The sequence below is a fragment of the Pleurodeles waltl genome, chromosome 2_2 (genome assembly GCF_031143425.1).
Source record: "Pleurodeles waltl isolate 20211129_DDA chromosome 2_2, aPleWal1.hap1.20221129, whole genome shotgun sequence".
NCBI classification, from domain to species: Eukaryota; Metazoa; Chordata; class Amphibia; order Caudata; family Salamandridae; genus Pleurodeles; species Pleurodeles waltl.
This window is the reverse complement of record NC_090439.1, coordinates 785,810,777-785,823,452: the sequence shown is the minus strand read 5'-3', so window position 1 is coordinate 785,823,452 and position 12,676 is coordinate 785,810,777. Positions and strand designations below refer to the sequence as shown.

The window sequence follows — 12,676 nt, the reverse complement described above, 5'->3', positions numbered from 1 at the left end:
CATTCAGTCTTTCATCTCAGAATATTGTGCCCGAACACTTTTCTTATGTACTTTTTCTAGTGCTTTTGCTTGCCACCTGTTTGGTATGTTTTGTTGACTTATGTTTTTATTACTATCTAATCGTGGATTCTTGTCCTAAAACATCAGCAGTCTGTCTCGGCAACGCCTGGCCGGATTCCTTGTAAATCCTTTGCATGGCTGCAGATAAACAGATATCCGGGCACTCCGCTGACACTGCGGCTGTTGTAAAGCTTTGCGAATTATTGTATTGTATTGTATTGTATTGTAATCGTATGTTCGATGGCATCTGTCGCTGTAGATACGCATGTTCTGCAATAGCTCGCCATCTGGTGTTGGGCCGGAGTGTTACAAGTTGTTTTTCTTCGAAGAAGTCTTTCGAGTCACGGGACCGAGTGACTCCTCCTTTTGTCTCCATTGCGCATGGGCGTCGACTCCATCCTCGATTGTTTTTTTTCCGCCATCGGGTTCGGACGTGTTCCTGTCGCTCCGAGTTTCGGAACAGAAAAAATAGTTAATTTCGGAAGATTTTCGTCGGTATTGTTGCGTTCGGGATCGGCATACTTAGATTCAACACCGCATCGAAGATCGAAGAGCTCCGGTGCCCTTCGGGGTAGTTTTTCGATCCTCCGTCGGGGCCTGGTCGGCCCGACCGCGTGCTGAAGAACGCCGATGGAACGGACCCCGTTCCGTTTCTGCCCCAAATGCCACAATAAATACCCCTACACAGACCAACACTTGGTCTGCAACCTGTGCCTGTCACCTGAGCACAGCGAAGACACCTGCGAGGCCTGTCGTGCGTTCCGGTCCCGAAAAACACTCCGAGACCGTCGAGCCAGAAGACTTCAAATGGCGTCCGCACCGACAGCCCGACGGGAGTTCGAGGAACAGGAAGAGGAAGGTACCTTCTCGATCCAAGACTCAGACTCCGAAGGATTCGACGATACACAAACCGTGAGTAAGACGTCGAAAACCACACAAAGAAACATTTACAAGGCCCAGGGGACGCCACTGCCACCAGGCCATGGCTCAACCCATAAAATCGGTGACCGACCGTCGGCACCGAAAAAGGCCCAAACAGTGCCGAGATCGTCCGACTCCGGTCGAGACACCGGCACGCAGCCTTCTCGGGACCGAGAAAGTGCTGGAGACAAGCCTCGACACCGAGATGCCGGTGTGGACACGGCTCGACGCCGAGACAGCGGCACCGAAACAGATCGACGCCGAGAGGTTTCGGCCCCGAAAAGGAAAAAAGTCACCTCGGAGCCGAAAAAACACGCAGACAAAGTTTCGATGCCGAAACAAACTGCAAGCGACCCAGCTTCAGGCTCTTATACAGAAGAGCACTCGCTAACCTCCCAAATGCAGAAGCATAGGTTTGAGGAAGAGCTACAAGCAACTGATGCGGACCATACGCAAAAACGTATTTTCATTCAGCAGGGGACAGGAAAAATAAGCACCCTTCCCCCCATTAGGAGAAAGAGAAGGTTGGAGTTCCAGACGGAACAAGCACCACAACCAAAAGTGGTGAAAAGAGTTACACCACCACCCTCTCCTCCGCCCGTGATTAACGTTTCACCAGCACAAACGCCATCACACTCCCCAGCTCACACCACCATGAGCCAGGGTGACCAAGACCAGGACGCATGGGACCTATACGACGCCCCAGTGTCAGATAACAGCCCAGAGGCATACCCTACAAAACCATCTCCACCAGAAGACAGCACCGCGTACTCTCAGGTGGTGGCTAGAGCAGCACAATTTCACAACGTAAGCCTCCACTCAGAACAGGTCGAGGATGATTTCTTGTTCAACACACTCTCCTCCACCCACAGCTCCTACCAAAGCCTGCCTATGCTCCCTGGTATGCTCCGGCACGCAAAAGACATATTTAAGGACCCGGTCAAAAGTAGGGCAATCACACCAAGGGTGGAAAAAAAGTACAAGGCGCCTCCTACGGACCCAGCTTTCATCACAACACAGCTGCCACCAGACTCTGTTGTTGTAGGAGCAGCTAGGAAAAGGGCCAACTCTCACACATCTGGAGATGCACCACCCCCAGATAAAGAAAGCCGCAAGTTTGATGCAGCTGGTAAGAGAGTCGCAGCACAAGCTGCAAACCAGTGGCGCATCGCGAACTCCCAGGCACTACTTGCGCGCTATGACAGAGCCCACTGGGACGAGATGCAACATCTCATTGAACATCTGCCCAAAGACTTCCAAAATAGGGCAAAACAAGTGGTTGAGGAGGGACAAGCCATCTCCAACAACCAGATCCGCTCCTCCATGGACGCTGCAGATACAGCTGCACGGACAATTAATACATCTGTAACTATCAGAAGGCATGCATGGCTCCGAACGTCTGGATTTAAACCAGAGATTCAACAAGCAGTTCTCAATATGCCTTTTAATGAAAAAGAACTGTTCGGTCCAGAAGTGGACACAGCGATTGAGAAACTCAAAAAAGATACGGACACTGCCAAAGCCATGGGCGCACTCTACTCCCCGCAGAGCAGAGGGAATTACAGCTCATTCCGTAAAACGCCCTTTCGAGGGGGGTTTCGGGGTCAAAGCACACAAGCCAGCACCTCACAAGCCACACCGTCCAGTTACCAAGGACAGTATAGAGGAGGTTTTCGGGGACAATATAGAGGAGGGCAATTCCCTAGAAATAGAGGAAGATTCCAAAGCCCCAAAACCCCTACTACTAAACAGTGACTCACATGTCACTCACCCCCTCCACACAACACCAGTGGGGGGACGAATAGGTCATTATTACAGAGCATGGGAGAAAATCACTACAGACACTTGGGTTCTAGCAATTATCCAACATGGTTACTGCATAGAATTTCTACAGTTCCCTCCAAACATACCACCAAAAGCACAAAATTTAACAACACACCATTCCAATCTCCTAGAGATAGAAGTGCAGGCACTATTGCAAAAGAATGCAATCGAATTAGTGCCAAACACACAAATAAACACAGGAGTTTACTCACTGTACTTTCTGATACCAAAGAAGGACAAAACACTGAGACCAATCCTAGACCTCAGAGTAGTCAACACTTTCATCAAATCAGACCACTTCCACATGGTCACACTACAAGAAGTATTGCCATTGCTAAAGCTGCACGACTACATGGCAACTTTACACCTCAAGGATGCTTATTTCCATATACCAATTCACCCATCGCACAGGAAATACCTAAGGTTTGTATTCAAAGGAATACATTACCAATTCAAGGTACTGCCTTTCGGATTAACAACCGCACCAAGAGTCTTTACCAAATGTCTAGCGGTAGTCGCTGCACACATCAGAAGGCAGCAAATACATGTGTTCCCATATCTAGACGACTGGCTAATCAAGGCCCATTCGTTAATAGAGTGCTCAAATCACACAAATCATATCATACAAACCCTCTTCAAACTAGGGTTCACCGTCAATTTCACAAAAATCCAAAATTCGGCCACGCAAGGTACAACAATACCTGGGAGCCATAATAGACACATCAAAAGGAGTAGCCACTCCAAGTCCACAAAGAATTCAAAATTTCAACACCATCATACAACGCATGTATCCAACACAAAAGATACAAGCAAAGATGGTATTACAACTCCTAGGCATGATGTCATCATGCATAGCCATTGTCCCAAACGCAAGACTGCACATGAGGCCCTTACAACAATGCCTAGCATCACAGTGGTCTCAAGCACAGGGTCACCTTCTAGATCTGGTGTTAATAGACCGCCAAACTTACCTCTCGCTTCTGTGGTGGAACAACATAAATTTAAACAAGGGGCGGCCTTTCCAAGACCCAGTGCCACAATACGTAATAACAACAGATGCTTCCATGACAGGGTGGGGAGCACACCTCGATCAACACAGCATACAAGGACAATGGAACGTACATCAAACAAAACTGCATATCAATCACCTAGAACTTCTTGCAGTTTTTCAAGCACTAAAAGCTTTCCAACCAATAATAGTTCACAAATACATTCTCGTCAAAACAGACAACATGACAACAATGTATTATCTAAACAAGCAGGGAGGGACGCACTCCACGCAGTTAAGCCTGTTAGCACAAAAAATTTGGCATTGGGCAATTCACAACCAAATTCGCCTAATTGCACAGTTTATACCAGGGATACAAAATCAACTCGCAGACAATCTCTCTCGAGATCACCAACAGGTCCACGAATGGGAAATTCACCCCCAAATACTGAACACTTATTTCAAACTCTGGGGAACACCTCAGATAGACTTGTTTGCGACAAGGGAGAACGCAAAATGCCAAAACTTCGCATCCAGATACCCACACAAGCAATCCCAAGGCAATGCCCTATGGATGAACTGGTCAGGGATATTTGCTTACGCTTTTCCTCCTCTCCCTCTCCTTCCTTACCTGGTAAACAAACTCAGTCAAAGCAAACTCAAACTCATATTGATAGCACCAACTTGGGCAAGGCAACCCTGGTACACAACGCTGCTAGACCTATCAGTGGTACCCTGCATCAAATTGCCCAACAGGCCAGATCTGTTGACACAGCACAACCAAAAGATCAGACACCCAGATCCAGCATCGCTGAATCTAGCAATCTGGCTCCTGAAATCCTAGAATTCGGGCACTTACAACTTACCCAAGAATGTATGGAAGTCATAAAACAAGCAAGAAGGCCATCCACCAGGCACTGCTATGCAAGTAAATGGAAGAGGTTTGTTTGCTACTGCCATATTAATCAAATACAACCATTACACACAACTCAAGAACATGTAGTGGGTTACTTGCTTCACTTACAAAAATCTAACCTAGCTTTCTCTTCCATTAAGATTCACCTTGCAGCAATATCTGCATACCTGCAGACTACCTATTCAACTTCCCTATATAAAATACCAGTCATTAAAGCATTCATGGAGGGCCTTAGGAGAATTATACCACCAAGAACACTACCTGTTCCTTCATGGAACCTAAATGTTGTCCTAACTAGACTTATGGGTCCACCTTTTGAACCCATGCACTCCTGCGACATACAGTTCCTAACCTGGAAGGTGGCATTTCTCATCGCCATTACTTCCCTGAGAAGAGTAAGCGAGATTCAGGCGTTTACTATACAGGAACCTTTTATACAACTACACAAAAATAAAGTCGTCCTAAGGACCAATCCTAAATTTTTGCCAAAGGTTATTTCACCGTTCCATCTAAATCAAACAGTGGAACTTCCGGTGTTCTTTCCACAGCCAGATACCGTAGCTGAAAGGGCACTACATACATTAGATGTCAAAAGAGCATTAATGTATTACATCGACAGAACAAAGAACATCAGAAAGACTAAACAACTCTTTATTGCATTTCAAAAACCTCATGCAGGAAACCCAATTTCAAAACAAGGTATAGCCAGATGGATAGTTAAATGCATCCAAATCTGCTACCTTAAAGCTAAACGACAGCTGCCCATTACACCAAGGGCACACTCAACCAGAAAGAAAGGTGCTACCATGGCCTTTCTAGGAAACATCCCAATGCAAGAAATATGTAAGGCAGCCACATGGTCTACGCCTCACACATTCACCAAGCACTACTGTGTAGACGTGTTATCCGCACAACAAGCCACAGTAGGTCAAGCTGTATTAAGGACATTATTTCAGACTACTTCCACTCCTACAGGCTGATCCACCGCTTTTGGGGAAATAACTGCTTACTAGTCTATTGCAGAACATGCGTATCTACAGCGACAGATGCCATCGAACTGAAAATGTCACTTACCCAGTGTACATCTGTTCGTGGCATCAGTCGCAGTAGATTCGCATGTGCCCACCCGCCTCCCCGGGAGCCTGTAGCAGTTTGGAAGTTACCTTCAATTATTTATATATGTATCATCTCAACCTTAAATAAGTGCATACTTAGTCACTCCATTGCATGGGCACTATTACTACAATTCAACTCCTACCTCACCCTCTGCGGGGAAAAACAATCGAGGATGGAGTCGACGCCCATGCGCAATGGAGACAAAAGGAGGAGTCACTCGGTCCCGTGACTCGAAAGACTTCTTCGAAGAAAAACAACTTGTAACACTCCGGCCCAACACCAGATGGCGAGCTATTGCAGAACATGCGAATCTACTGCGACTGATGCCACGAACAGATGTACACTGGGTAAGTGACATTTTCATTATATAGCGCTTACTACCCCTGACGAGGCGTCGAAGCGCTTTTCGATGAGTAGCATGCTACTCTGGAATCCAACAAGAATTAGTGATGGATTAGTATCAGGAAATAATGAGTACAGTTTTAGTATTATTATGAGTTAATTTGAGCCGCGGATATGAGAGTTTGTTAGTTGGATTGACTGGAGTAATGGAGGGGTGGAGGAGGAAAGAAATCCAGAAGTGTTAATTGGGAGTATATCCTTCATTTACTCAACCCAAAGGCTTGGGATGAGTAAAGGGGGGTGGAGGAGGGAAGAGTATGTGGAAGGGTTAGGGAGAGCATAGTAGCAGGGCGAGATAAATACGGGAGAATTTAGTAGGTTGTGTGGGAGGTCACAGTAGTAGAGTGAGGTTTGGTGAGTTAGATGTGGAAGCGGAGGGAAGAGCTTAGGCAGAGTTATTTAGGAGATGAAAATAGTAGAAGGGATTTGGGATGAGTCAGAGTGAGAATGGAGGATAGTTTGATAGAGACATGACATATGATGATGAGTAGATCAGTGTGATAAGATGAGAGCAGGAATTCATAGATATCTAGTATAACAACCCACCCAGGAGCCATGCAATGATCCACGAACATGCCAAGCACATTTATATATATATACACAGACACACACACACACACGAATACACACACATATGCACATACAATACATAATTAGAACCATGGGTAAACAATACTTAGTCAGACAGGTTTAAAGAGTGTGTGTGTATTTTATTGTTATGACATAGTAGCGATACATATTTTCTAAAGAAACTATAAATAAATAGAAATATACACATAATCTGAAAAAATATTTATCAACATAGGCATATACAGTTCATAGTTGTTTGAATATGGTGGTTATGAAGGAAAGAGCCAACTCTTGAGTAGTTTTCTGAAGACAAGAAAGTTATCTGTGGCTCTTATAGTTGGGGGTAATTAATTCCATAGTTTGGCTGCTTGGACGGAGAAGGATGTACCACCTATAGTCTTATTCTTGTATGGTGGTGTTCTAAGGCGGGGTGCCAATCTTGAGCGGAGGTTTCTTTGTTGGATGTATTTGGTAATTTTCTTTCTGATAAAAAGCGGTCCTGTTCCATGTATAGCTTTGTGGGTGATACAAAGCAGCTTGAAAGTGCATCTTCTGGCAAAGGGTAACCAGTGTAGTGCTCTCAAGGCAGGGGAGATGTGGGCTTGCGGCTTTACATGTAATAGTAGCCTAGCTATGTGTAATTGGCTTTCCCACGATTGGCAAATTTGATTTACTAGTAAGTCCCTAGTAAAGTGCACTAGAGATGCCTAGGGCCTGTAAATAAAATGCTACTAGTGGGCCTGCAGCCCTGATTGTGCCATCCACATGAGTAACCCTGAAAACATGACTCAGACCTGTCACTGCAGTGTCTGTGTGTGCAGTTTTTAAACTGCCAATTCGACTTGGCAAGTGCATTCACTTGCCAAGCCTAAAACGTCCCCTTTTATCAATCAATCAAAAAATGTGAATAGCGCTCTACTCACCCGTGAGGGTCTCAAGACGCTGGGCGGGGGAATTTTGGGGGGCAAGGGGGGTTACTGTTCGAACAGCCATGTCTTGAGGTTCTTTCTGAAGAGCAGGAGGTCTTTGGCTTTGCGAAGGTTGGTGGGGAGGGAGTTCCAGGTTTTTGGGGCGAGGTAGGAGAAGGACCTGCCTCCTGTGGTGGTGCGTTGGATGCAGGGGACTGTGGCTAGTGCGAGGTCGGCAGATCGGAGGTTGCGGGTGGGAGAGTGGAAGTTCACTCTTTCGTTGAGGTAGGTTGGGCCAGTGTTGTGGAGGGATTTGTGTGCGTGGATGAGGATCTTGAAAGTGATCCTCTTGTCAATGGGGAGCCAGGATGAGGCGTGCGGCTGTGTTCTGGATTCTCTGGAGTTTGCGTTTGAGTTTGAGTGTGATTCCGGTGTAGAGGGCGTTGTCGTAGTCTAGCCTGCTGCTGATGAGTGCGTGGGTGATGCTCTTCCTGGTCTCTGTGGGAATTCATTTGAAGGTTTTTTTCAGAGTGTGTGGAAACAGGAGGAGGTAACTGCATTGATTTGCTGGGTCATGGAGAGGGAGGGAGGGGTCCAGAATGATGCTGAGGTTGCGTGCGTGGTTTGCGGGGGTGGGTGCAGGGCCTAGGGTGGCGGGCCACCAGGAGTCGTCACATATGGTTTTGTTGGGGCCGAAGATGATGATTTTGGTTTTGTTGGAGTTGAGCTTGAGGTGATTTGTTGTCATCCAGGTGGCGGTGTCAAGGAGTGCAGCGTGGAGGTTGGTTTTGGAGGTGGTGGGGTTGCGGGTGAGGGAGAAGATGAGTTGGGTGTCATCTATGTAGGAGAGGATGGTGATTCCGTGTGGTCGGAGGATGTTGGCGAGAGGGGTCATGTAAATGTTGAAGAGGGTGGGGCTGAGGGAGGACTCTTGGGGAACTCCACAGATGATTTTGGTAGCAGTGGAGTGGAAGGGTGGGAGGCGGACTTTTTGGGTTCTATCGGTGAGGAAGGAGATGAGCCAGTCTAGGGCTTTGTGTCGGATTCCTGTGTTGTGGAGGCGTGTGCGGAGTGTGTGGTGGCAGACAGTGTCAAAGGCAGCGGAGAGGTCTAGGAGGATGAGTGCGACGGTTTCGCCCTTGTCGACTCTGGATCTGATGTCAGTACATGCGATGGGAGCGGTTTCCGTGCTGTTGTTCTTGCGGAACGCGGATTGGGAGGGGTCGAGTGTGTTGTTTTCCTCAAAAAGGGAGATAGGCGGGCGTTAGCCAGTTGCTCAGTGACCTTGGGTGGGAAAGGGAGGAGGGAGATAGGGCGGTAGTTGGAGAGGTCCTCAGGGTCGGCTTTGGGCTTTTTTAGGAGCGCGGTGATTTCTGCATGTTTCCAGGGGTCTGGGAAGGTGTCGGTGTCGAATGAGGAGTTGATAATGTCGCAGAGTATGGGGGTGATGGTTGGGCTGGCTTTGTTGTAGATGCGATGAGGGCAGGGGTCAGAGGGGGATCCAGAGTGGATGGAATTCATGTTTTTTTCAGTTTCTTCGTCAGTGGTTGGGGCCCAGGTGGTAAGTAGGTTGGGGGGGGAGTTGTGAGTGGGGTCTGTGTTGGGAGGGTGAGGGGTGTGTGTGTGTGGTATGAAACTGTTGTGTATGTCCAGGATTTTGTGGTGAAAATGGTTGGAGAGGGCGTCGCAGAGGAGCTGTGTGTGTGTGTGTGGGGTCTATGTTGCTAACTTTGGGTTTGGATAGCTCTTTAATGATGGTGAAGAGTTCTTTGCTGTTTTGGGAGTTGTTGTCGATGCGTTCCTTGTAGTGTGCTTTTTTGGTGGTGCGTATGAGTTGGTGGTGGGTGCGAATGGAGGTTTTGAGGGTGGAGAAGTTGGTTGTTGAGGGTAGTTGTCGTCAGGCTTTCTCCGCTTGGTGGCATTTACGCTTGGAGTTTTGGAGTTCAGTGGTGAACCACGGGGCGTTCTTGATGTTGCGGGTGGTGATGTTTTTTTTGAGGGGCGCTAGTGTGTGTGCGCAGGTAGTGATCCTTTTTGAGAGGTTGTGGGCTGCGGTGTTGGGGTCGTTTGGGTGTGTGTGTGTGGGGGGGGGGGGGGAGTTCTGTGCCAGTTGGGAGTTCAGGTGTTCTGTGGAGATCTTGTCCCACATGCGGTAGGGCGTGGTGTGTTGGTGGTGGTGTGTGGGGGTTTTGGCGAAGGAGAAGTGGACGCAGTGGTGGTCAGTCCAGTAGAGTTCGGTGGTGTGGGTGTAGGTTATGTGTTGGCTTGAGGTGAAGATTGCATCAAGCGTGTGTCCTGCTGAGTGGGTGGGAGCTGTGACCAGTTGTTTGAGTCTGAGGTTGGAGAGGTTGTCTATGAGGGAAGTGGAGTTGTGGTCTTCAAGGTTCTCCAAGTGAAAGTTGAAATCACCGAGGAGGATGTAGTCTGTGGAGGTGAGGGCGTGTGTGCTGATGGTGTCGGCGATGGTGTCGCAGAAGGCGGGCATGGTCCTGGGGGTCTGTAAATTAGTGTACCTCTGAGGGTGGAGTTGTTGTTTATGTGGATTAGGAAGGTCATGTGTTCTGCGCTGTCGAGGGTGTCTTGGGGGTTTGTGGTGACTTTAATGGTGTCTTTGTGCAGGATGGCGAAGCCACCTCCTGGCTTGTTAAGTCGGTCTTTGCGTTGGAGTTTGTATTCCATGGGGGTGGCTGTGGCTATGTCGGGCTCTGAGGAGTGGTTCGTCCAGGTTTCCGTGAGGAAGACGATGTCAGGTGAGTGTGATGTGATGAGATCCCAGAGTTCTCTGGCATGTTTGTGTAGGGAGCGGGTGTTGAGGAGCAGGCAGTTGAGATGTTTGTGGTGGGTGTTGTCGTTGTGTTGTGCGATGGTGTTGTTGTGGGGTGTGTTCAGGTTGTGAGGTGCTATGTGGTGGGGCGGGTTGGTGGGTGTGGGGGCAGTGTGGGTGTGTATTGCGTTGAGGTTTTTGTGTTTGGCGGGGGCGCTGAGGTTGGTGTGGGGTCTGTGGGATGTGGAGCTGGAGAAATGACAGGTGTAGCAGGTGAAGGGGCCCTGTGTGTGTGCGGAGCTGGATAGGGTGCAGGTGGGGCGAGGGCCTGGGTTGAGTGAGTGGAGGGTGAGAGGGGAGTAGAGTAGTCTGGGGGGACCAGGGGGACTGGCGCTGGGCGCGGTCCAGGCGTGGATGGGCTTAGATGGGCTTGCCCCTGGCGCGCCAGCGGCGCTTCCGCGCAGCAACCACCATTAAGAGGGTGGGGTGGGAGGGTGGAGCAGCTGGGAGGAGGGAGGGAGCCAATGGGTGTGCACGGGGGCGGGGCTGCAGAGGCGGCAGGGAGTTGGAGGGCTGAGAGAAACGGGCGGGGAGAGGGAGAGCGAGGCGAGAGAAGAGCGCGGGTCGATAGGGGGGTCAGAGAGCGCGGAGAGGAGCGCTCAGAGCGGAGGGGCAGAGAAAGGAAAAAACAGGCTAACAACAGCGCGTATTACAAAGTATACAAGAATACAAAGGCATAAAACGGAAAGCAGAAAATACAGAAATAGACACAAGAAACACTTACACGGTCGTCGGAGATCGGAGAAGCCTACCACTAGGCACCAGGGATGAGGCGCAGGCGGGGGCCTGCGATGGAGGCAGGCCTCGAACTGCTGTCCAGGCAGCAGTTGGGGGGGTCAGGAGCACGGGGCAGGCTGGAGGAGCCGAGTGGACTCCTGGCCAGAACCAGGCTTATACATGTAAGCACCCTTAAGGTAGACCCTAGGTAGCCCCATGGGCAGGGTGCAGTGTATGTTAAAGGTAGGACATGTACTTGTGTGTTTTACATATCCTGACAGTGAAATACTGCCAAATTCGGTTTTCACTGTTGCATGGCCCATCTCTCTCATAGGTTAACATGGGGGCTGCCTTTCAATATCCTTAAAGTGCAGTTCCCATTTGAAAGCAGATAGAAGTATGGAGTTTGGGGTTTCTGAACTCACTGTTTAAAAATACATCTTTTGGTGAAGGTGTTTTTTAGATTGTTAGTTTGAAAATGCCACTTTTAGAAAGTGGGCATTTTCCTGCTTATACTATTCTGTGACGCTTGACTGTTTGTGGATTCCTTGTCTGGGTCAGACTGACAGTTGGGCTGCTTGTGCATCTCCACTAGACATTGACACAAAGGGTGCTGGGGTGTAACCTGCATATCCTGATGGGCCATCTGGACTAGAGTGGAGGCAGGAGTGGTCACTTACACCTGGAAGGGCTGTGCCTGCCACCCCACTTCAAAGGCAGAAAGGGGTATAAATAGTGAACCCAGAACCCCAGACTTTAGATTACTTCAAGGATTCAAGAGGAACCTCTGCAAGGAGAAGAGCTGAGGAGAAGTGCTGCCCATGCCTGTGACTGTGCTTTGGTGGGCTATCCTGCAGTTGCTGCTTCTGCCTGTGAAAGGGGACAAAGACTGAACTCTGTTGTGCATTCCTGCTTAAGCGGTATCCCCAAGGGCTTGGACTGAGCTTGCCTCCTGTTTTTGAAGCCTCAGGGACGCTGAAAATATTATTTTTGTGGGGGGAAGTGGATGAAGGTCTTTATTTATTTTCTTTAGGAGTGGTGAAATTATAGTTTAAAACATAAATTTTGCCCCGCCCTGTTATTCTCTGTACAGCAATTGTAGGATGTACGTACCTATAATCTTCCAGTTGAGCAGATGTCTGGGCCGTGGGCACTTGGTCAGATATGGAACCAGCCTTATTCCATATCTGACAGCCGGTACTTTTAGTAACCACGCTAACATTGAAGCAGGCGCTCAAAGAAGCAGTTGGCAGACCTAACAATATCAATTTGTGGTATTTATTACAAGTGTGTGTGCTGCTGCCCATTATATAAAAATCTCTTGGCGACGGGGGCTCGCTGTTGGTAGAAACCAACATCCATTAGTGCTAGCAGACAGCTGATGTTTATTTAATGCTGAATAGGACATTATAGAACCAGGGAAGGGGGGG

The 12,676-nt window shown here is 48.6% G+C and overlaps 1 protein-coding gene across 1 annotated transcript in view; it reads left to right on the top strand.

The window, feature by feature from the left end:
• PAG1 (phosphoprotein membrane anchor with glycosphingolipid microdomains 1) overlaps nt 1-12,676 on the top strand; it is a 483,338-nt gene that overhangs the window by 399,565 nt on the left and 71,097 nt on the right. The window lies entirely within an intron of this gene.